Source organism: Zonotrichia albicollis, unplaced genomic scaffold, assembly GCF_047830755.1.
Source record: "Zonotrichia albicollis isolate bZonAlb1 unplaced genomic scaffold, bZonAlb1.hap1 Scaffold_254, whole genome shotgun sequence".
NCBI classification, from domain to species: domain Eukaryota; kingdom Metazoa; phylum Chordata; class Aves; order Passeriformes; family Passerellidae; genus Zonotrichia; species Zonotrichia albicollis.
The window spans coordinates 413,341-437,074 of NW_027428428.1; positions in this window are offsets into that span (position 1 = coordinate 413,341).

A 23,734-nucleotide genomic window follows, 5' to 3' on the forward strand; every position below is an offset into this window, starting at 1 on the left:
TTATATGCTGCTTGCCTTTTCAGACCTCTTTCGTGAGCGCTCTTTGCAGCTTTCCAGGCTTCCAGCAGCACGTGAATGGCTCAGGTCACCCGTGTGAACCCCAAGGGTCCTTCAAAATTCCGGCACTGTCCTGGCTGCTCAGGACCCAGGTCCAACTTCCTTGACCATGGCGTGTTCTCCCCCTTTTTCTTTTAGTCGAGACGAGGGGGGGTCAGCGTTCAGGGTCACCATTTGTCGAAGGAAGGAGACCTGGACACCAGATGTTTCATCACAGGCCCAGTCCGGTCCGGTCCGGCCCAGTTTATTGAAGAAAGTATCAAACACTTATACAGCAAATAGTAAGCTTTTGAATATTCTGTAAGCCAAACAATCTATTGGTTAAACTATGCCATGAACTCTTCCTCATTCTTTAGGGGTTACATCTCTCTTTTCTCATGTCTCTTTCACTGTTTGTTATAAGACTACAGCTAGGCCCAAGGACATGCTATCTATGCAGGTGCAGGACTTGGAATTAGCCATGCTTTTGTACTTTTCCAGTCCATACCCAGCTAAATTCCCAACACAGGAGGAAGTAGTTGGTGACCTGCTGAGACACTCAGATGCTCACAGGTGTATGGGATCAGATGGGATCAATCCCAGGGGGATGATGGAGCTGGTAGATGAGCTCCCCAAGCTGCTCTCCATCGTTTACCATCAGTGCTGGCTCAGCAGGGAGGTCCCAGAGGACTGGAGGTGTCAATGTGAGCCCATCCACAAGAAGGGGAACTGGGGAACTCCAGGCCTGTCAGCCTGAGCTGGGTGCCCAGCATAGTTATGGAACAGATCACCTTGAGTGCCATCCCAGGGCACCCACAGGATGGCCGAGGGATCAAATTCAACCAGTGTGGATTTCATTATCTGCATTGATGATCTGCATGAGGGGACTGAGTCCAGCATCAGCAAATTTGCAGATGACACCAAGGGGGGTGTGAGTGTGGATCTGCTGGAGGGTAGGAGGGTTCTGCAGAGGGCCCGGGACAGGCTGGATCCAGAGCCCAAATCCAACAAGGTGAGGTTAAACAAGACCAAGTCCCAGGTTCTGCACTTTGTCCACAACAACCCCTGCAGTGCTACAGGCTGGGGACAGAGTGGCTGGATGGCAGCCAGGCAGAAAGGGACCTGGGGGCACTGATGGACAGCAGGCTGGACATGAGCCAGCAGTGTGCCCAGGTGGGCAAGAAGGCCAATGGCTCCTGGCCTGGATCAGGAATGGTGTGGCCAGCAGGAGCAGGGCAGGGATTCTTCCCCTGTGCTCAGCACTGCTTGGGCAGCTCCTTGAGCGCTGTGTCCAGTTCTGGGCCCCCCAATTTAGGAAGGATGTGGAGGGGCTGGAGCGTGTCCAGAGAAGGGCAACAAGGATGGGGAGGGGTCAGGAACACAAGTCCTGTGAGTAGTGGCTGAGGGAGCTGGGGTTGTTTATCCTGGAGGAAAGGAGGCTTAGGGCACACCAGGCAGTTTCAGGGCACAAGTTGGACTTGGTTATCTCCCAGGTCTTTTTCAGCCCTGCTGATGCTGAGATTCTCTGAAACCACCATTGGAGCAGTTGCAGGATGAGCCCTGGGCCTCCTGTTCAGAAGCTCCAGCAGCCCAGGTCCTTCAGCTTCTCCTGCCAGCCCCAAAGCCCATCCTGTCAGTCCTGCAGAGCCTCTGCAGCTCCTCCTCACTGCCCAGAACAGAGAGCCCCAGAGGCAGACACAGCAGCCCAGATGTGCCCCCCTGGCGTGGGGTGCCTCTGGCAAGGGAGCAGCAGAAGGCACTGCAGGAGTCTGCAGACAATTCCTGCAGCACTGGTAGGATGATCCTGCTGCCCAAGGCACATTCCCATGGTGCCAAGTCAGGAACTGCAATGGGGAGTGGGGCCAGAGAGGGAAGGGAAAAAAGGGATGGGCTGTTTGCAGGTGAGAGAACAGGGCTGGGGAATGGAAAGAAATGTGTACCAAGAAAGAGTAAAGAAAGCAAAGGTGAAGCAAAGGAAACTCTCGGGGCAGTTTGGGGGTGGCTGCCAGGCAGCCCTGGCTCTTAACAACAGCATCTGCAGTAGGACAGGAAACTCCCAGCTGATGGGAACAAACTTTCTGGCTGACTGCAGAGGCCAGGACAAAGCTGAGTGGTTTCCCTGGTGTCCCCCAGCCCTTGCTGGCCCCAGGGGCTGATGGCATTTGTTCTCCCACATGTTCATGTCCCCACACCAACAGCATGGGGGTGCTCCCCCTGCTCTGTGCAATGCAAACAGGGGCTGCTGAGCCAATGCTGCCGTGTCTGTGCCTGCAAGGATGGGGCACCTGTGTGAGCTGGGGAAGAGGCCAGGGCTACAGAGAGAGGATGTTGTTGGCAGCTCCATGAGGACGCTCTGGGACGCTGCCCTGGGCTGTGCAGCGCATTGGGGATGGACCAGCCCCTGCTCTGCTACTCCTTCCCATCTCCCCCAGGGCCCTTACAGAGCCCCAGCCATGCTGTTTGCCCCCAGCCTGCCCACAGCCAGCCTGGGGCTGCTCACGGGGCTTTTCTGTGCTGAGCATTGGCCTGGGCATGTTCTTGAGAGAGCCTGGGCAAGGAGCCTGAAGCCCCCAGGGCTGAGGCAACAGCACTGTCCCAGCAGTGCCCATGGCCTGTCCATGCTGCAGCCCCGGTACTGCCACCCCCAGGGCTGTGCCCGACCCTGAGAGCAGTAAGGCCCCACAGCAACACCAGGGCCACCAGGGCAGCGGGGCAGGGCCATGGCAGCAGCACTGGCAACACCAAGTGCTGCTGCTGCTGGGCACAGCTGCTGTGCCAGCACTGATCTGCCCCAGCTCTGCACACAGAAATTCCTGCTGCAGCTCCAGAGAAGGCAACAAAAGGGCATCTCTGCAGAAAACTTTGCTGGGAGGTCCTTTAATTCATTTAAAGGCACTTAGAGCACAGCCCCTCATTGACACAGTCTGTGGCCGCAGGGAAGGTGAAGAGAAACAAAATGAGACATAGCACAAACAATTACATTTCTTTTTGTCTATATGAAAAAATTAGAAAAAAAAACCTCCAATCAAACCAACAAAAATTATCAAATTTGACTTTTATTACAAGTGATTGGCAGAAATTGAACAGCAGTTTAATGTTTCCAAAACCATCCAGTCCTCAGTCTCCACACTCCAGCCTTGAGCTCCTGGTTCCTCAGGCTGTAGATGAGGGGGTTCAGGGCTGGAGTCACCACCGAGTACAGAACTGACAGGGCCAGATCCAGGGATGGGGAGGAGATGGAGGGGGGCTTCAGGTAGGCAAACGCTGCAGTGCTGAGGAACAGAGAGACCACGGCCAGGTGAGGGAGGCAGGTGGAAAAGGCTTTGTGCCGTCCCTGCTCAGAGGGGATCCTCAGCACAGCCCTGAAGATCTGCACATAGGAAAAAACAATGAACACAAAACAACCAAAATTGAAACAAACAGTTACAGCAAGAAGCCCAAATTCTCTGAGGTAGGATTTGGAGCAGGAGAGCTTCAGGATCTGGGGATTTCACAGAAGAACTGGCCCAGGGCATTGCCATGGCACAGAGGCAGGGAAAATGTATTGGCCGTGTGCACGAGAGCAGTGAGAAAGGCACTGGCCCAGGCAGCAGATGCCATGTGGGCAGAAGCTCTGCTGCCCAGGAGGGTCCCGTAGTGCAGGGGTTTGCAGATGGACACGTAGCGGTCGTAGCACATGATGGTCAGGAGGAAATGCTCTGCTGAGATGAAGAACATAAAGAAGAAGACCTGAGCAGCACATCCTGAGTAGGAGATGTTCCTGGTGTCCCAGAGGGAATTGTGCATGGCTTTGGGGACAGTGGTGCAGATGGAGCCCAGATCAGCAAGGGCCAGGTTGAGCAGGAAGAAGAACATGGGCGTGTGCAGGTGGTGGTCACAGGCTACGGCGCTGATGATGAGGCCGTTGCCCAGGAGGGCAGCCAGGGAGATGCCCAGCAAGAGGCAGAAGTGCAGGAGCTGCAGCTGCCGCGTGTCTGCCAATGCCAGGAGGAGGAAGTGGCTGATGGAGCTGCTGTTGGACATTTGCAGTGTCTTGGCATGGGAATCTGTAAGAAAAAAAATGATGGAATAGTTGCGTTTGGAGACGACTTTAAATATCCCAGCACAGCTTGGGGGCACTTCCCCCCCCACTGCCTGCCCAGGGCTCTGCTGCCTGGAGCTGTCCCTGCCAGCAGCTGCTTCCCTGTGCCGAGGGCTGGGCCCTGCCAGTGCTGCCAGAGCCCAGTCCAGCCCTGGGGGCTCAGCTCTGCCCTGCAGACCCCTCCCAGCTCTGGCGCTGCCCAGGGGCAGCTCTGACTCTCCAGGCTCTGATGGCAACGTAAAGTCAACCCTGAGGAGGCTGGAAAAGCAACACTGATGCTGCCTGTGAGGGGCCCACTGCTCATCTCTGTAACAGCCCAGTTTATTCAGATCTACGAGCATTTTTTTGTTTATTTTTCTCAGCCTTAAGAGAGAAATTAATATCTGTGGGCAGTTTCCCACCTAGGCAACCCAGTGCAGTAGATTCAAAAAGCAGGTTTTCCCCATTATGTAGCCCCTTCCTTGCTGTGCTCCCTGTATAATCTACTTGGAAATGTTCTGCAGGTAAATGCCATGCTGGGAGCAGTCCTGAACAATGCAGCATCCTCACCACACAAGGAGAAAACTTGTAAGCCTTACCAGCTGTCTCCTCCCACCCAGATCTTGTCCCCCAGTGCTGGAAGCAGCTGCCAGGGCTGGCTGAGAGCTGTCCCTGGCAGGCAGAAGAGTCCCTGCCCCAGCACAGCGCCCTGGGCTGCAGGACCCTGCTCTGCACGACAGCCCTGGGCACCCCCGGCTGCTCTGCACAAGAGACAATCAGAGAATGTACTCACAGGGTCTGTAGGCATTGGGATGTTCCAGCTTTAGGAGATGGCTCCAGGAGCTGCAGCTGCATTGTCCTGCAGCCAGAGGTTCCTGTGCCAAGGGCTGGCAGTGATTGTGCCCCAGGCACTTCTCAGCACCTTCCCAGCCCTGACTGATTGAAGCTCTCTGTGCCTCTGTGCTGTGCCCGGGCTGGCTGCAGGCAGTGCCCCAGCCCTGCTGGGCTGGCAGAAGAGCTGCTCATCAAGAGAAATGTGCTTTTGAAGCTCTGCTTGGTTACCAGGAGCTGCCTCTGTGCCAGGAGCCCAGCCCAGCTCAGCAGCACAGACACAGCACAAGGACTTTAATGAGCTTTTGGGGCTTTGTGCTGAGGCCCTGAACATCAGTCCCTGAGAGGGAACTGAAGAAACCTCTCCAGAACCCCAAGGCAGAATCCAACCCCAAACTTTCTTGGACTTTTAATGTGTCCCACTGCTGGACACCACTGAGAAAGTATCCCCAGGCTCCAGGCAGAGCAGAGAACTGGAGGCAGTGATGACGGGTGGGGACAAAGAGAAGCCAAGTCTTGGTGCCCTGGGGCACAGCAGGGTCTGTGCCACCAAGGGCAGTGAGGAGACACCTTGTCCTGAGGCCCTGGAGCCTCCTGGCACAGCCCCAGCCAGGCTGGGCACTGTCAGCCCCTTGTCCTGCCCTCAGCATCCCCCCCTAGCCCACATCCCAGTGGCCTCAAGGATCTGCTGGAAGGAGTCCCTGGGAGCCTTGCTCAGGAATGGCCCTGGGGGCTCCTGAATGCTCCCTGCAGGGACTGCAGGTTTTTCAAAGAACTTTGGGTTTGGCTTTTGCCTTGGAGTCTCTGAGAGCTTTGTGCAATCATGGCCTCCAATTATCTGCTTTAATTAGTCCCTGGAGAGGCTTTGTCAGTAACAACACTCATTGGGGCTCCTTACTACTTCAGGGTACTTCAGTTATTTTAAAGTACTTGGTGTTTCCCTTTTGATAAAAACTCTGTGATAAGTTTATGCAATCATGGCCTCAATTATCTGCTTTAATGAGTCCTTAGAGAGCTTTGTACTGACACTCAGTAGGGCTCATTAACACCTTGAGATACTCAAGGTTTTTAATGTACTTTATGGATTTAAGAATACTTTTAGGTACTTTTAAGGTGTTTCCTTCTCACACTGACTATCTGAGAGGTTTTTGTGCTTTCCTGGTCTCCAGTTCTCCCCTCCAAGCAGTCCATAAGGAGCCTGTGTTGGGTATCCTCCCCTTTTCTGTTTTACAGCGAAGATGGAACTGGAAGAATTTTTCAAGACTTTCAAAAAGCATCCAAAACACATGGGAAAATTAACAATACAAGAACAACCACTAAGAGAGTTAAATGTCCTGTTTTAGCTAGACATCATCCAACCTTTTAGTCCCTTGGATTGGAAGAGTTTATTGAACCAGTCTTTGTTTTCCACTTGAAGCTTCTTGAACCCTTCCTTCAATACTTGAATGCTCTTTTGGATTGACTCGCTGTGGCTGGAGAGGTTCATGCAACAAATGCCCTCAGAGTCTACACAGCCATGCCCATGTGCCCAGAGTTAAAACTCTATCGCTGTTCTGCAAGGTGGCATGTCTGATGGTCTCTATGTCTGAGATCAGGTCACTCAATGTGAGGGAGGTAGCACTGGTTTGCTTACTTAACAGGCACCCAAGATGGTCTAATTGTCCTAAAGCTTTAGCTGCAGCCACCCAAGGCAGTCCAAATTGGGGGTGCTACCAATACAATACCTGGATTGAAGCTTTCAAAGCCATCTCTTTGATATCACCCAATACTTTTCTGGGGATACTTGCTGCTTGATCATCTGGTAGGCTGTGTTGTCCCTCTCCAGCTAGATGGTTGATTGTCAATTCTGCCCTTGCCTCATTATTAACATAGTCATTGCTATTAATTGATTTAGTATACACTTCCATCCCCTTTCCATCCCCCTTCCCACAGGGTGTATTCTGCAGGTGACAACAACATGGTCATAATATATTTTAAATCGTAGGAGGTTGAGACATTTGCTGCAAACATGGCACTCATTAGGCCATTAAAACAAGGTAAGTCCTTCCTATGATCTTTAGCTGCCCTGCATAGATCCTTGATTTCCCCTCAAACCGGTGGCTGATACCTGGGATTCTGCCCCCTTCTTTCATAACATGCGGGGGCAACGAGGAGTTTTTAGACTATTTGCCAGTCTCCTTTCTTAAGTGTTTCTTTCCAAATCCTTTCCTAGGGATCTTCTGTGGTTGAGGGGCGAGGTGGCTCTGGGGAATTGAAACTCTCTTCTGGGGAGGAAGAATAACTTGGAACAGAAACATTTGGATTAGAAATAGTGTGACAGCTGGCCTTAATATACTTGACCATGTGGGTTATATTGTTGCCAGACAGTGAGGCAAAGGCACTGCATTTTGTCAGGGGTTGGGAGGAAAGGCCTTGATTTAGGATGGCCGACTTCAAGGGTGGAGTTCTGGAGGTATTGACAGTGGATTGACCGTGGGGGTGTGACCCGCAGTTATGGGGGTGGAGTCCGGAGGTTCGTTCAGGGCGGAAGAGAAGGTTGTGGTAGCAGGAAGGGGAGGACCCAAGATGGAGGCAGGATGGTCGGGCTCCGAAGCCACATTCAGGCTCCTTCCATCTTGAGTCTCCAGGGCATGATGCTCCAAGACCGCGTGGCCATTGCCATCTTGGACCATCGTGGAAGGTCGGAGAAAGGCAGGTTTGAGGGGAGGTCCTGAGTTTGGAGTGACTCAGGGTGGTGTGGAAGATGGGGAGCATTTGGGATGCAATGGGGTCCGTTTTGATGAAAAATTGTACAGTTTAACTCCCATTGAATCCCAGAATTCAGTGGTATGAATTTCATCAGCAGAGGCATGTGGAAAATTTTTAATGATCCACCTCATGATTGATTTTAATTTGTTCTTTGAAAATACTTTGTCATGATCAGTGAGAATTAAAGCATCCATATATGCTCCTTTCTACTTTGAACATCTGGCTGCCCATTTTTCTCTTTCTCTGCCTAATGTAGAAGAGCCACCAGAACACCCCAAATCAATTATTGAAGGTGGGTGCATATTGTAAAAACACAGTGGCAAAATGGACAATAAATGTCTTGCATTTCCCCAAACCCACTTGCAGTCCTATGCAGGTGAAACCGTCATTGTCCCTGCTGATCCTGGGCAAGGTTCCTTGAAGTAAGGATGAATCCACCAGGCCTGGCACAATTCAAAATTCTGGGGAGCACTGACCTATCCATCAGCTAACCCCAGCTGACGTGACTGACACAGGGAGCCCTGAATGTCATGGTCCCTGTTCAGGCACCAAATGTCCCAATGAGGGTGGCTGTGACAAACCTCTCTGGTTCCCTGACTTCAGGGCGAGGGTGGTGAAAATGAAAAGGAGCAGGATCAATGGAGTTGTTTAAAAGGAACTTTAATAACAGGGTGAAAAACAATAAACATGGAGTAGTCACTAACACTATGAGGGGCAGGATCCAAAGACCTGAGACAAAGGGGAAGCGACAACCTGTACACTTGGGGGTAGAACCCTCTAGAACAATAACCCTGTAGGGGAAACAAGTAACCAATAGGGGAGTAGAACTTGGAGAAGTTAGCATAACAACACTAAAGGGTTATTGAGTAACTGTCAAGTTCACCCTAAGTTAAACTAATCATTCCCAGCGCTTGAAACTCATGCCCAATTCTTTTAGGGTAAAATCTGGCTGACTCTGAGTTACAGCTGGGCTAACTACCACAGCTCTACTTTGCAATGGCCCCTTAGGACCATGTAGCCCAACAGAGCCTCAGTGATGTCTTTGGTTCCACAAGGCTCTACAGTGTCACAATGGTCCCTTGGATCCATGGTGCTCTACAGTTTCACAATGGCCCCTTCATTTCACAAGGCTCCCAAATGTCACATTGGTCTCCATAGGAAGGAATTCACGGAGCCCCCATGTTTCAGGAGCTGATGAACAGCAACCACCAGAGGCCAAGGCAAGCCTGAGATAACTGTCCTGGCAGGTTTGCATGGAGCAATCCTTGGATATTTGAAATTACGAATGCAGAGACCTAACTTCAGACATTTGTGCCTGGAGAAAGATGATTTTTTGCATACAAAAAACAGCACAGAGTGCTTTCCAGTGTTTGGAAAACAGGTGAGTCCTGGAACTCAGGAGTCAAAGACCAGCCAGACTTGTCTGTCCTGGCAACTTTTGTCTGGCAGCAATCCTTGGATACACAGAAATTTGGAGGTGGAAATCCAAATTTTGGCCATGGATGCCTGGGAAAAGATGGACAGTTCTTTTCCATACAATGGAAAGTCCAGAGCCCCAGTGTTTCAGAAGAAGATGAGAGTGGCCTTCCACATTCCAAAGTCAGTCAGACCTTTTAGGTGATCCCTGGGAGGCTAAGGCAGCCACACTTATTTCATGTTCCCTTGGTTCCACAGGGATGAAGTAGCTGCTTGCAGGGTCACAGTAGCTCCTTGCTTCCATGAGGCCTTGCAATGTCACCATGGTTGTCTTGCTTCCATGATGTCCCATGGTGTCATAATGGCCCCTTGATTACACATGTTCTGAAGGATCTTAATGGTCTCCATGGTTCCACAAGGCCCTACGGTGCCATAATGGTCTATTGGTTCCATGAAGCCTTGCTGTGTCCAATGGCCCCTTGGTTCCATTGGGGCCCAGTAGTGCAACAATGATTCCCTTGGTTCCACAAGTTCCCTTAGTGTCACAATGGATTCTTACTTCCATGAGACATGCAGGGTCACGATGGTCTCCATGATTCCATGGGGCCTTGCAATGTCACCATGGTCTCCATGGATCCACAGCGCCTTGCAGGATCACAATGGCCCTTTGGCTCCACGAGGCCCTGAAATGCAGCAATGGCCTCTTGGTTTGACAAAGCCCCGCTGCTTCACACAGGCTCCTTGGGACCATGCAGCCCAACAGAGCCACAATGATGTTCTTGGTTCCACAAGGCTCCACAGTGTCACATTGGCCCCTGGGATCCATGGTACCCTGAAGGGTCACAATGTTCCCCTTGGTTCCACAAGTTCCTACAGTGTAACAGGTCCCACAAGGGCCTGCAGTGTCACCATGGCCCATTGGTTCCACAATCCTCCACAGTGTCAAAATGGTCTCCATAGGAAGGAAACTAGTGGACCCCAGTGGTGCAGGGGTAGATGAGAAGCAGTCACCAGAGGCCAAGTCTAGCCAGACTTGACTGTATGGGCAGATTTTGTCTGGGAAGTAACCCTTGTGTGATGGGTTAATGTCTCAAGTTTGTTCTTTAAGTTGCTAAAGTCTATGAAGAGAAGGAAGCCAAGAATAGAAAACCCAAAAAAATAAATATAATGGGCTAAGATGTTGCAAAATGAATGTCATAAGGCTTAAACCACAATATGTCACAAGCTAATATGTTGAAAGGCTGGATATGCAATATGTAACTTTATGCAGCTACACAGCTATATATGGTAAAGGCTATTGCAGAGTCGTCAAAACCTTGAAGAAGAGGATGGGAGCCTTCCTCCAAACGACCACCAGAAGGCAGAAAAAGACCCCCTAGCAACTATTGGCACAGATGCAGAGTACACCGGAAGAATTGCATGTCCAGGAAAAATAGACATGTAAAAACCCTGCGAACTGTCGGGTGGGGTCTGGGCGGTTGACGGAGCGGTGACTCCCTGGCTACACCCAGCGCTCCTGGGTGGGTGCAAGCCCTTGGCTTCACCCAGCGCTATAATTTGCCTATTATCAGCTTGCTCTGCTAATTCAATCAATTCTCTACTGATTGAACTTAACGAGTGGGGGCTCATTTCCAGTACCAACTTATAACAGAGACTTTCACATAATCTTGTGTAGTTACCTGCAAGAAATGTATCATTCTAAGAAATTTTCCCAACTGACATGAATAGAGGCTTGTAGGATATTTTAGGGGAACACCTCCCAAGTCAGGGACTGGGCTCTGGCCAAGCCCTGGACCCTCCTGGTCAGGAAACATTCCATGAGATCCAGGAGTTTATGTGCTAAAAATATCATCAAGTCACTTTGACTCACTCATTTGGGCCTATGAAACCTGGACCCACTTTTGGAGCAAATTCAGAGACCTCACCTATGGGTGGATGCACCACGTAGGATTTTCCCAAGTGCTTGGAAGAGTTCTCCAGGTCCTGGCTGTGAAATGGGACTCTCCAGCAACTGCGGACTCTGGATGATGGTAAAGTGTTAAGGCAACTGGGGATGTGTCTTTCTCAATCCCTATCATTTTTCTCCTGTAATAATGATTAGGTGCATTACCTTGCCTCTTTTTGCTTGTTGCTAAAGCCAAGCACGTAGTTGTACTGAATGTATAATTTTACTTTTGTGTTGCCTTAACACTCACAGTAAAATAAGACCATTCTTCCCATTGGTTTCTGTGTTCTTTAAATCACCCCTGCCAGCGGGCAGAACAGGTATCAGAACCTGATGAAAGCCAGGCTCTGCTGTGATCTAGCTGGGCCCCATGGAATGCAGAGGGCCACTGTCAGTCCATGGAACCCATGGAGGCAAGGCACAGATGTGAGAAAGGTGTGCACCATGGAACCCCAGAGACCCTGATGGAGCCAGGGCTGCAGTGTGTCACAGAGGGAGGGACCTCATGGCAGCAGGAGAGCATTGTGAGGCTGTGGAGCAACGTGGCACCAAGGTTCCACTGGGACTTGACAGAACCCCATGGACGTGAATGGCCCGAAACGGAGCCCAGAGATACTTCCCAGACAAAGCCCAGGGAGGGGGATTTGCCATTGTGACCCTGTGTAGCACCATGGAACCAAGGAGAGCACTGTGACACTGCAGGGCTCCGTGGAACTGAGAACTCGTGTGACAGCGAGGAGCCCAGTGGAACCAAGGGGCCATTCCATCCTTCAGGGCTTCACAGAAACAAGGTTCCATTGTGATACTGCAGAACCCAGAGACCATTGTGACACTGAGGAGCTTCATGGAACCAATGAGACCATTCTGACACTCCGAGTCCCTCTAGAACCAAGGGGCCATTGTGACACTGTGGGGCTTCAGGGAACCAATGAGACCATTCTGACACTCTGAGTGCCCCATGGAGCCAAGGGGCCATTGTGACACCACAGTGTCTCACAGAACCAAGGCAACCACTCTGACACTGCAAGGCCTCATGGAAGCAAGGGGCCAGTGTGACACATCCAGGCCTGGTGGAACCAAGGGGCCATTCTGATTCTGGGAACCCAATAGAACCAAGGTGATGAGAGTACAGAGACTAGTAGTGCAGCAAGCATACAGGCCAGGCTGATAGAAAAAGGGCACGGTTATCTGCAAGGAGTGCATAACCAGGCCTGAAGCCAGCAGAGAGTCTTTGAAATGCCCTTGGCCAGGCGATAAAGAGAAGTTGGTCAATCACACAATGCCTCCAGGCCCGCTAGCAGACTATCAGTAAACTGCAAGGCAGAACTATTGCAAAATAAGCAGAGGCATGAACATCTGGCTTGCACCAATCATAGCATTAGTAAAACTGCATGAACAGATATTTGTACCCAATAAAATGTAAGCTAAAGACACGTGGACAACTAACAATAGTATAAAAGAACATATCAAGCAGTAATAAATCGAACAAGATGCATACCTCATATTGAGTTGCTTCTTGATTCCAGACCCCTTCTAAACCCCTTATCTCTACACTCTGCCCCATCCCACATGAGATCACTGGTCCGTGCCAGAGTCCCTCGTGTGCCGCAGAGCTCTGGGGACCATCAGAGCAGCAGCTCCACAATGCCGAACATCAAGGCTTCCCCACATACAAGTGCACAGCTGCAGCGTCTCCTGGTACACCACAAGAAGGTAGGTGTGATGAAGGTGGGGACACAGAATGGTGACTGAGGCTTGATGGCATTGCTCACTATCCAGGGAGAATCTGCGCCTGCAGTCCCCACGGAGACCTGGGTTGGGAGGATTATTGAGGGGTGCTGGATTGGGTCCTGCATTGCAGCCAGCTGCCCTCTCCTCCTCAGCCCAGTGTGACCCTGCTGCACGGTGATGGACACATCTCCAGGGGCCTTAATGACCAGCATCATATGGCGATCAGGACACAGGATGCGTCAGATATGGCCCTGTCAGGGCGAGGGGGTCAGTGACGACAGGGGGCTGATTATCTGCAGGGTACCAGCTGGGGGATGAGTGGGGCTCTGTGTACAGAGCTGGGTAATTTGGCATGGGTATTTTGCATCTGGGGTAAGAAGGAAGGGGCAGAATGGAGCAAGAGGACTGGCACATGGGGCAACTGAGCTTGGAGATGGAAGAACATGGGAGAATGGCCATGCCCAGTGTAGGACAAGACCTTGAGTCCTGGTGCGCTGGGGCCAGCACCTGTGGCAGCTCACCCTTGCCCTTCACCGCCCAGGCCCTGCCACCTCAGGAGAGCACTGGCCAGGCACAGCTCCTCGACAGGTCTCATGGGCCCTAGGGCTTGAGCAGCCTCTCCAGCCCCCCCAGACATCAACAACCCCCAGCCAGCTGGAAAGGACTTAGTGCCAAGTGCTCGACCTGGGACATCTTGTCCGAAGTGAAAAACACCTGTGACAACTGTCATAAGAACCTTGACTTTTTACTTGTATATAGTTATTAAGTTAGTTGTTTATAGTTATTATGTTAATAAAAACTGTTAAAATTACAGGCAGAGCCTTGTCTCACAGCCTGTCTCTTCCCGAGCTCCCTGGTGCTCCTTCAGCTCCTTCCCCCCTGCTGTGTCTCTGCCCCCGGGCTGAGCAGATCGAGCCCCGGGCCAGGCCCTGAGGCCGCTGCTGCTCCCGCGGCAGCTCTAAGGCTCCGGGCCGGCTGTGGGAGCAGGAGCCGCGCTGCAGAGCCCGCGGCCCTCACGGGCTGCGAAGGCACGGGCAGATGGCCATGGGCCCCGGCTGGCACTGCCGGCGCTGCTGCTCTCAGCTGCCGCCTGCAATCCTTACAGGCAGCCCTCATGCCGGCTCAGGAGCCTCTCGGAGCCGTGCCCGAGGGCTGGCCCCGACCCGCGGCCCCCAAGGGCACTTGTCCCTTCATCTCTGCACTGCCACATTCCGAGCTCATTTTTTAGCTCCCTCCTCCCCTTCCTTTCTGCGGGGCAGCGTTAGGGGCCGGCCCAGCGACTTTCCTCCCGCACAGCCGGCAGCCCTTTGCCTAGAGCTCCCTGGCGGGAGCCAGAGCTGCTTTCCAGCCGGGCAGCCCCGCCCATCCCTCAGCCCGGGCCGGTTCCTGCCCGCTGCCGGCGAGGCCTGGCGGCTGGGCCCGGCTATCCCGGGCCAGAGCAGCTCCTTGGCCGGGGGAACACAGCCGGACATGGGGGGACACACAGCAACACACGGGGGACACGCGGTGGGCACTGCCTCCCCGCGTCCCCATTGCCGCAGAGCAGCGCCGTGAGCGGGACTGACACGGACCCGGGCACAGAGGAATGTCTGTGCTGTCACCGGAGAAAGGACACGGGAGGGATGCTGCTCACGGATGAGGGTGCTCAGGGCTGGGGGGGCTCTCTGACCTTCTCATACTTGGGGAGGCCGGGGGAGTCTCTGTCCATCTCAGCCCTGCTGTGACCCCACCCAAACATCATCGGGGTCAGAGGGACAGAGACACCCGCAAACCCCCAGAAGGGCTGAACCTGGGATTTGGTTTGTGGCTGAGGATTTAGGAAGGGGCTGGAATTGGGGCTGGGGTTGGAGCTGGGGCTGAGATTTGGACTAGAGCTGGGATTGGGGTTAAGGCTAGACATGAGATTGGCTTTAGAGCTGGGGTTGGGATTTGGTGTGGGGCTAGATGAGTCTGGGACTGGGATGAGGTTAAATACAGAACTGGGAGTCTGTCTCAATATGGAGTGAGATTGAGACCAGGATCAGAGTCAGGTTTGGGACTGAGCTCACCCAGGGCAGGACAGGGGGGATGTCACTGCCGGATGTCCCTGGCATCGTCCCAGCCCTCCTCAGGCACCTCCAAACATGGGGGGCAGCCAGGTGCTCCAAGATCCAGGTGCTCCCTCACTGCCCCTCAATACCAGGTGAGCATTCCCTGAGGGCAGCCCTGACTGTGACCCTTGGGGCTCTGGGATCAGCCCTCACATCCCTGTGGGAGCATCTAGAGGCAGGGCGAGAGATTTCTGCCCCCCCTCTTCCCTGTGGAAAGATGAAGCCCAGCTGCCCTTTTCTTCTGGTGCATCCTCCTCTCCTTCGGCATTGGTACCAGGCACAGGAGTGGAGGGAACGGCTGCAGCTGAGTCGGGGCAGACTCAGGTTGGATGTCAGGAAAAGGTTTTTGCCCAGAGGCTGCTGGGGCCCTGCCCAGGCTCCCCAGGGAAGGGTCCCAGCTCCAGGGCTCTCTGAGCTGCAGCAGCGTTTGGACAGCGCTGCCAGGCCCAGGCTGGCATTGTTGGGGTGTCCTGTGCAGGGCCAGCAGTTGGACTGGAGGATCCTGATGGGTCCATCCCAGCTCAGCCAATTCTGTGGCTCTGGGATCCCATGAGAGTGGGGATGGGGCTGCCAATGGTTGCCATGGCAACGGGCTCAGGCTGCAGGCCTGAGCTGGTGTCCATGGCAACCACCCCTGGCATGGGGTCTCCATGGAGCTGCCATGGAAACTGACCATAGCAACAGGGGGCTGGGAATGGTTGCCATGGAAACTGACCATAGCAACGGGGGTTGGTGATGGTTGCCATGGAAACTGACCATAGCAACAGGGGGCTGGTGATGGTTGCCATGGAAACTGACCATAACAACAGGGAGCTTGTGATGGTTGCCATGGAAACTGACCATAGCAACAGGGTCCTAGTGATGGTTGCCTGCTAAGGGTCAGATTTGTCAGAGGCCCTCAGAGGGGTTCCATGGGGACTTTGCAAGAGTCTCCAGGCTGTTCAAGAGCTGGAATGTCACAGGCACAGACAGGGGCTCCATGGAGACCTGCCAGGCCTTTCTGGGAACTGTAAAGGGCCCTGTGGTCAGAGGCAGTCACAGCCATTCCATGGTCACATCCCAGGGGACCTTGGGCTGCAAAGGCCCCAATCTGTCACAGACACTCACGGGGGCTCCACGGTGACATCCCAGGAGTTCCCAGGCTGCCAAAGAGCTGGGATGTCCCAGACACTCACAGGGGTTCCTGTCATGGGCACAGTGAGACCTTCAGGCAAAATTTATTAGGGAAACTCCTGCTGGGTCACAACGTGCAGAAAGGATTCCCAATAGCCCCCACAGATGCCCAAATGTCACCACTGAATCAGAGATAACACAGACTCAGATCAGAAGGCTAAGGGCTAAAAGCCACCTGTTTTTTCAATCCTCTTCTTTTAGACCTTGGATAGCTACAGGTGGACCTCACTGGTCCTTTAATCAACACATTTCACATGATTGGCCAATTAAGACAACACCTTTCAGAAAACAATTTTATGGAAAAAAGCCAACTTATTCCAAACACTGTCAGCCAAGTGTTTCCTCAAAAATCCACTCAGATAACACCATTATTGATGTTTGTTTTATGTTTGGCCTTTCTTGGGGGTCCCTGGATGGGGGAATCCCTCCTGTAGCAGTTCTATGCCATGTAAAAAGAGATGCACGGGACTTTTTCAGTCTTCAGCTTCTTGTTTATTGTTTTCTTATCTAAAGTTTTGCATTGCTGTCCACACCAGGCTCAGTGCACTGGAAAAGCACTGCAAAATGGCCCCAAAATGTACAGTTTCAAGCTCTTTTAACATTGTCTCATCCAATAAACATTTGAAAGGTGCATTATTTCTACTTATCTACCAATAACTCATCCCTTGACTGTCCACATAACCTCTGCACTGTGCTTTCCTTGACCAATCACCTTGTGCTACCAACAGTGCAGAAAATAGAGCAGATGTAGAAGACAGGGACTACACCCCAATTCCTCCATCTTGCTTCCTATCTACACCATACTAATAACTCCAAAACCTAAGTTGCTCACCCAAGGAACATAGTATAGTACTCTCTATTACCTATTTCACACTTTGGTAAATTCTAATCTATCTCAAAGTCTTGGAAGTCCTCTCCATGGGTGAAGTGGAAAGGCAGTGTTTCTCTGGGTGTCAGGACCCCTCAGAGCAGACAGAGAAATATTCCCTGTGCTTTGGATTCCCACACATTTAACATAAAATCCCTTAACCCTTAATATGCCAAGTTGCCCAAAAATGTTCCAGGTAAGTAGGATTAGAAGGAGGAGAAAGAGAGAACAACAGAAAGACAGAAGACCCATAGAACAACATGCACATAGGTACCAACTGCTGGGTTTCCAGCATCGCAAAGAGAGGAACCGCAGGAGAAGGCAGGTTCCAGACCCTGGACAGCCCTCCTGCCCCAGCTTTTAACTTCCTGAGCCTTCATGAGCCCGCCCCTGGTGTGGGACTGACAGTTGCACGTCCAATCAGAGCCATGGGAGGCACCAGGGGATGGTGTGTGTGATTGATTGACAGCTCAGCCAATCAGAACTATGTTAGCACTGCCCGTACTGTGTGACTGACAGCTCTGCCAGGCCAGGGCTAGAGGTGGGGCTCTGTCCCACCACAAACCAAGGCCTGACCCTGGCCCCTGCCCCCCTGGGCATTCCGAACATCCCAAGGTTTCTCAGGACATCTATCTCATCCAGTCTCCGACAGCAACCGCAATGACTGTACAGAATCTCATTGAATCAAGGGTCAGTTGTGACCTCATGGTGCCTCATGGAATCAAGGAGACTGTTGTGCAACTCAGGGGCAGTATGGATGCAAGGGTCAAAAATCAAACACTGGCGTCCATAGAAACAAGGAGCCATTGTGACACAGCGAGGCCGCATGGAGCCAAGGGAACCCTGTGACTCTGTTGGGGCTCATGAAACCAAGAAGCCATTGTGACACTGCAAGACTTCATGGAATCAAGGAGAATACTGTGACAGTGTGGGGACCCATGAAATCAAGGAACCATGGAACAGGTCTGCCTGCTTTGACCTCCTGGGGGCTGTTTGACAGGTCCCACTGAATTTGACATGTCAAGGGCCACTTCTCATCTGACTGTGAAGCACTGGGGCTCTGTGCTTTCCTTCCTATGGAAAAGAGCTCTCTTTCTTGTCCAGGCTTCTATGCCTGAAATTAGGATTCCACCTCTAAAATTCCCTATATGCAAGGGTTCCTCCCAAACAAAATCTGCCAATACAGTCAAGTGTGGCGAGACTTGGCCTCTGGTGACTGCCTCTCAACTGCCCCGGTGCTCGGTTGTTTCCTTCCTATGGAGACCATTGTGACAATGTGGGGGGCTGTGGAGCGAAAGGGCATTGTTACACTGTAGGAACTTGTGGAACCAAGGGAATCATTGAGAGTCTGTGAGTACCATGGATCCAAGGGGCCATTATGACACTGTGGAGCCTTGAGGAACTGTCTGGGCCATTGTGACACTTTGGGGCCTTCTGAAATGCAGGGAACATTGTGACACTGCAGAGAACCACGGATCCAAGGGACCACTGTGACACTGTGGAACCTCATGGAACCAAGGACATCACTGTGGTTCTGTTGGGCCGCATGGTCCAAAGGGGCCAATGTGAAGCCACTGGATTTTGTGGAACCAAGAGCCAATTGTTGCATTTCAGGGCCTCATGGAGCCAAAGGGTCATTGTGATCCTGCACGTCACTGTGTACCCGTGGAGAAAATTGTGGCATTGCAAGGCCCCATGGAATCATGGTGACCATTGTGACACTGCAGGGCCTCACGGAAGCAAAGGGCCATTGTGACCCTGCAGGGCCTCATGGAGGGAAGGGGCCATTGTGACACTATGGGAACTTGTGGAGCCACGGGGATCATTGTGGTACCACTGGAGCCCATGGAAACAAGGGGCCATGGTGACACAGAGGAGCTTCATGGAACCAATAGATGATTATGATAGCCTGGGCTTTTGGAACCGTGGAGACCATTTTGATCTTTAAAGACTTGTGTAACCAAGGGGCCATTATGACACCAGAGGGCAGCATGGAAGCAAGAGAACCATTGTGACACTGCAGAGCCCTGTGGAACCAAGGGAACATGAAATTGGTGTGGCTGGCATGGATTCCCAGGGTTCACCTGACAGGTCTGGCCGACCTTGGAATGTGGAAGGCCACTCCCATCTGCCCCTGAAACACTGAGGCTCTGGGCTTTCCTTTGTATAGAAAAGAACTGTCCATCTTTTCCAGGTATCCATGGCCAAAACTTGGATTCCACCTCCAAATTTCTGTGTATCCAAGGATTACTGCCAGACAAAAGTTGCCAGGACAGACAGGTCTGGCTGGTCTTTGACTCCTGAGTGCCAGCACTTACTTGTTTTGCAAACACTGGAAAGGGCTCTGTGCTTTTCTTTTTATGGAAGAAAAACATTCATCTTCTCCAGGCACAAATGTCTGAAATTAAGATTCCACATCCATAATTTCAAATATCCAAGGGTTGGTCCAAGCAAACCCGCCAGGACAGACAGGTCAGGCTTGCCTTGGCCTCTGGTGGTTTCCACTCATCAGCTGCTGAAACATGGGGGCTCTGTGGCTTCCTTCCTAGGGAGACCAATGTGAAATGTGGGAGCCTTGTGAAATAAAGGGGCCATTGTGACACTGCAGAGCACCATGGATCCAAGGGAACATTGTGACACCGTGGAGCCTCCTGGAACCAAGGACATCACTGTGGCTCTGTTGGGCTGCATGGTCCCAAGGGACCATTGCAAATCAGCAATGTGAGAGTTAGCCCAGCTGTAACTCAGAGTCAGACAGATTTTACCCTGGAAGAACTGGGTGTGAGTTTCAAGTCGTATGAGTCATTCTTTTAACTTAGGGTGAGCTTGAGAAGTCCCCCATAAGCCTTTAGTGCTGTTATGCTAAGTTGTCCAAGTTCTCCTCCCCTATTGGTTTACTGGTTACTAATTTCTTCTATATGTTATTGTTCTGGTTTTCTAGCCCCAAGTATCTATGTTCTTGCTTCCCCTTTGACTCAGGTTTTAGGATCCTGCCACTTGTACTGTGCTGGACTTCTCCAGCACAGTAATTAAAGTTCCTTTTAAACAACTCCATTGATCCTGCTCCTTTTCATTTTCGCCACCCTCGCCCTGAAGTCAGGGAACCAGAGAGGTTTATTGCAGCCACCCTCATTGGGACATTTGGCATCCGAACAGGGACCATGACATTCAGGGCTCCCTGTGTCAGTCATGTCAGCTGGGGTTAGCTGATGGATAGGTCAGAGCTCCCTGGGATTTTGGATTGTGCCAGGCTCAGCAGATTCATCGTTGCTTCAAGGGACCTTAGCCAGGATCAGCAGGGACAATGACGGTTTCACCTGCATATGATTGCAGGTGGGTTTGGGGAAATGCAAGACATTCATTGCGCATTTTGCCACTGTGTTTTTACAGTATGTAGCCATGTCCCATAATTAATGGAGTGTTCCAGTGGCTCTTCCCCATAAGGCAGAGAAAGAGAAAACTGGGCAGCCAGATGTCCAAAGTAGAAAGGAGCATATATGGATGCTTTCATTCTCACTGATCATGACAAAATATATTCAAAGAACAAATTAAAATCAATCATGAGATGGATCATTAAAAATTTTCCAGATGCCTCTGCTGATGACATCCATACTACTGAATTTTAGGACTCAGTGGGCATTAAACTGTACAATTTTTGATCAAAAGGTACCCCATTGCACCCTGCGTGCCCCCCATCTTCCACACCACACTTGACCAGCAAGCAGTGTGTTGAAAATTCAATCCGTAACTCATAACTCAGGACCTCCCTTCAAACCTGCCTTTCTCAAACCTTTAATGATGATCCAAGATGGCAACGGCCATGCTGTCTTGGAGCATCATGCCCTGAAGACTCAAGACAGAACGAGCCAAAATATGGCTCAGGAGCCTGACCTGAGCCTACCGTCCCTCCATCTTGGGTCCTCCACTTCCTGCTACCACAACTTTCGTCTCTGCCCTGACAAAAGCTCCAGACTCCACCCACACAACTGCGGGTCCTGCCCTCACTGTCAATCATTCCCTCTCCGCCCTGGACCATGCCTCCAGTTAAGGAAGGAGACTGGCAAATAGCCTCAAAATTCCTCATTGCCCTGTTATGTTATGGAAGAAGGGGGCAGAATCCCAGGTATCAGCCACTGGTTTGCAGGGAAATCAAGGATCTTTCTATCTAAAAACCATAGGAAGAACTTACCTTGCTTTAATGACATACTGAAGGCCATGTTTACAGCACATTTCTCAAACACCGATGATTTAAAATTTATTATGTTGTTGTCATTTACAGAATACACCCTGTGGGAAGAGGGATGGAAGTGTTTATTATGCTAACAGCAATGACTATGCTAATAATGAGGCAAGGGTAGAATTGACAATCAACCATCTAGCTGGAGAAGGACAACACAGCCTACCAGATGATCAAGCAGCAGGTATCTCCAGAGAAGTATTGAATGATATCAAAGAGATGGCTTTGCAAGCTTTAATCCAGGTATCAGATGGTAGCATCCTCAATTTACTTTGGGTGGCTGCAGCTAAAGCTTTAGGACAATCAGACCATCTTGGGTGCCTGTTAAGTAAGCAAACCAATGCTACCTCCCTCACACTGAGTGGCCTGCTCTCAGACATAGAGACCATCAGACATGCCACCTTGCAGAACAGCGATAGAGGTTTTACTCTGGGCACATGGGCATGGCTGTGTAGACTCTGAGGGCATGTGTTGCATGAACCTCTCCATCCACAGCGAGAAAATCCACAAGAGCATTCAGGTACTGAAGGAAGAGTTCAAGAAGCTTCAAGTGGAAAACAAAGACTGGTTCAATAAACTCTTTCAATCCAAGGGACTAAAATGTTGGATGATGTCTAGCTAAAACAGGACATTTAATTTTCTTAGCTGCTGTTGTATTGTTAATTGTCTCATGTTTGTTTGGATGCTTTTAGAAAGTCTTACAAAATTCTTCCAGTTCTATATTTGTTGTAAAACAGAAAGAGGGAAGATACCTAACACAGGCTCCTCATGGAGTCCTTGGAGGAGAGAACTGGAGACCAGGATGGCACAAAAACCTCTCAGAGACTCAGTGTGGGAAAGAAAATCCATAAAGGTACCTAAAAGTAATCTTAAATCCATAAAGTACATAAAAAACTTTCAGTATCTAAAGCCATTAATGAGCCCCACTGAGTGTCAGTACAAAGCTCTCAAGGGACTCCTTAAAGCAGATAACTGCGGCTGTGATTACACAAGCCTCTCACAGAGTCAGTATCCAAAGGGAAACACCAAGTACCTTAAAATAACTGAAGTACCCTGAAGTACTAATGAGCCCCACTGAGTGTTGTTACTGCCAAAGCCTCTCCAGGGACTAATTAAAGCAGATAATTGGAGGCCATGATTCCACAAAACTCTCAGAGACTCCAAGGCAAAAGCCAAACCCAAAGTCCTTTGAAAAACCTGCAGTCCCTACAGGGAGCATTCAGGAGCCCCCAGGCTCTCCCAGCAAGGCTCCCCAGGGACTCCTTCCAGCAGATCCTTGAGGCCACTGGGATGTGGGCTAGGGGGGGATGCTGAGGGCAGGACAAGGGGCTGACAGCGCCCAGCCTGGCTGGGGCTGTGCCAGGAGGCCCCAGGGCCTCAGGACAAGGTGTCTCCTCACAGCCCTTGGTGGCACAGACCCTGCTGTGCCCCAGGGCACCCAGACTTGGCTTCTCTTTGTCCCCACCTGTCATCATTGCCTCCAGTTCTCTGATCTGCCTGGGGACATTTTCTCATTTGTGCTCTTCAGTGGAACCCATTAAAAGTCCAAGAAACTTTGGAGTTGGATTCTGACTTGGAGTTCTGGAGAGGTTTCTTCAGCTGCCTCTCAGGGACTGATGTTCAGGGCCTGAGCACAAAGCCCCAGAGGCTCATTAAAGTCCTTGTGCTGTGTCTGTGCTGCTGAGCTGGGCTGGGCTTCTGGCACAGAGGCAGCTCCTGGTAACCAAGAAGAGCTTCAAAAGCACATTTCTCTTGATGAGCAGCTCTTCTGCCAGCCCAGCAGGGCTGGGGCACTGCCTGCAGCCACCCCGAGCACAGCACAGAGGCACAGAGAGCTTCAATCAGTCAGGGCTGGGAAGGTGCTGAGAAGTGCCTGGGGCAGAATCACTGCCAGCCCTTGGCACAGGAACCTCTGGCTGCAGGACAATGCAGCTGCAGCTCCTGGAGCCATCTCCTAAAGCTCGAACATCCCAATGCCTACAGACCCTGTGAGTACATTCTCTGATTGTCTCTTGTGCAGAGCAGCCAGGGGTGCCCAGGGCTGTCGTGCAGAGCAGGGTCCTGCAGCCCAGGGCGCTGTGCTGGGGCAGGGACTCTGCTGCCTGCCAGGGACAGCTCTCAGCCAGCCCTGGCAGCTGCTCCCAGCACTGGGGGACAAGGTCTGGGTGGGAGGAGACAGCTGGTCAGGCTTGGAAGTGTTCTCCTTTTGAGGGGTGGATTCTGCATTGTTCAGGACTGCTCCCAGCATGGCATTAAAGTGGAGAACATTTGCAAATATTATATACAGGGAGAACAGCAAGGCAAGGGCTGCCTCAAAGAGAAAATCCTGCTTTTTATTCTACTACTCCGGGTTACCTAGATGGGAAGTTGAACATAGACATTAATCTCTCAGTTCACATTTAGAAAAAAAAAAAGTTATCTCAGATGTGAATAAACTAGACGCTGACGAAAATCACCACAGGACCCCTCACAGGCAGCATCTGTGTCGCTTTTCCAGGCTCCTCAGGGTTGCTCTGACGTTGCCATCAGAGCCTGCGGAGCCAGAGCTGCCCCTGGGCAGTGCCAGAGCTGGGAGGGGACTGCAGGGCAGAGCTGAGCC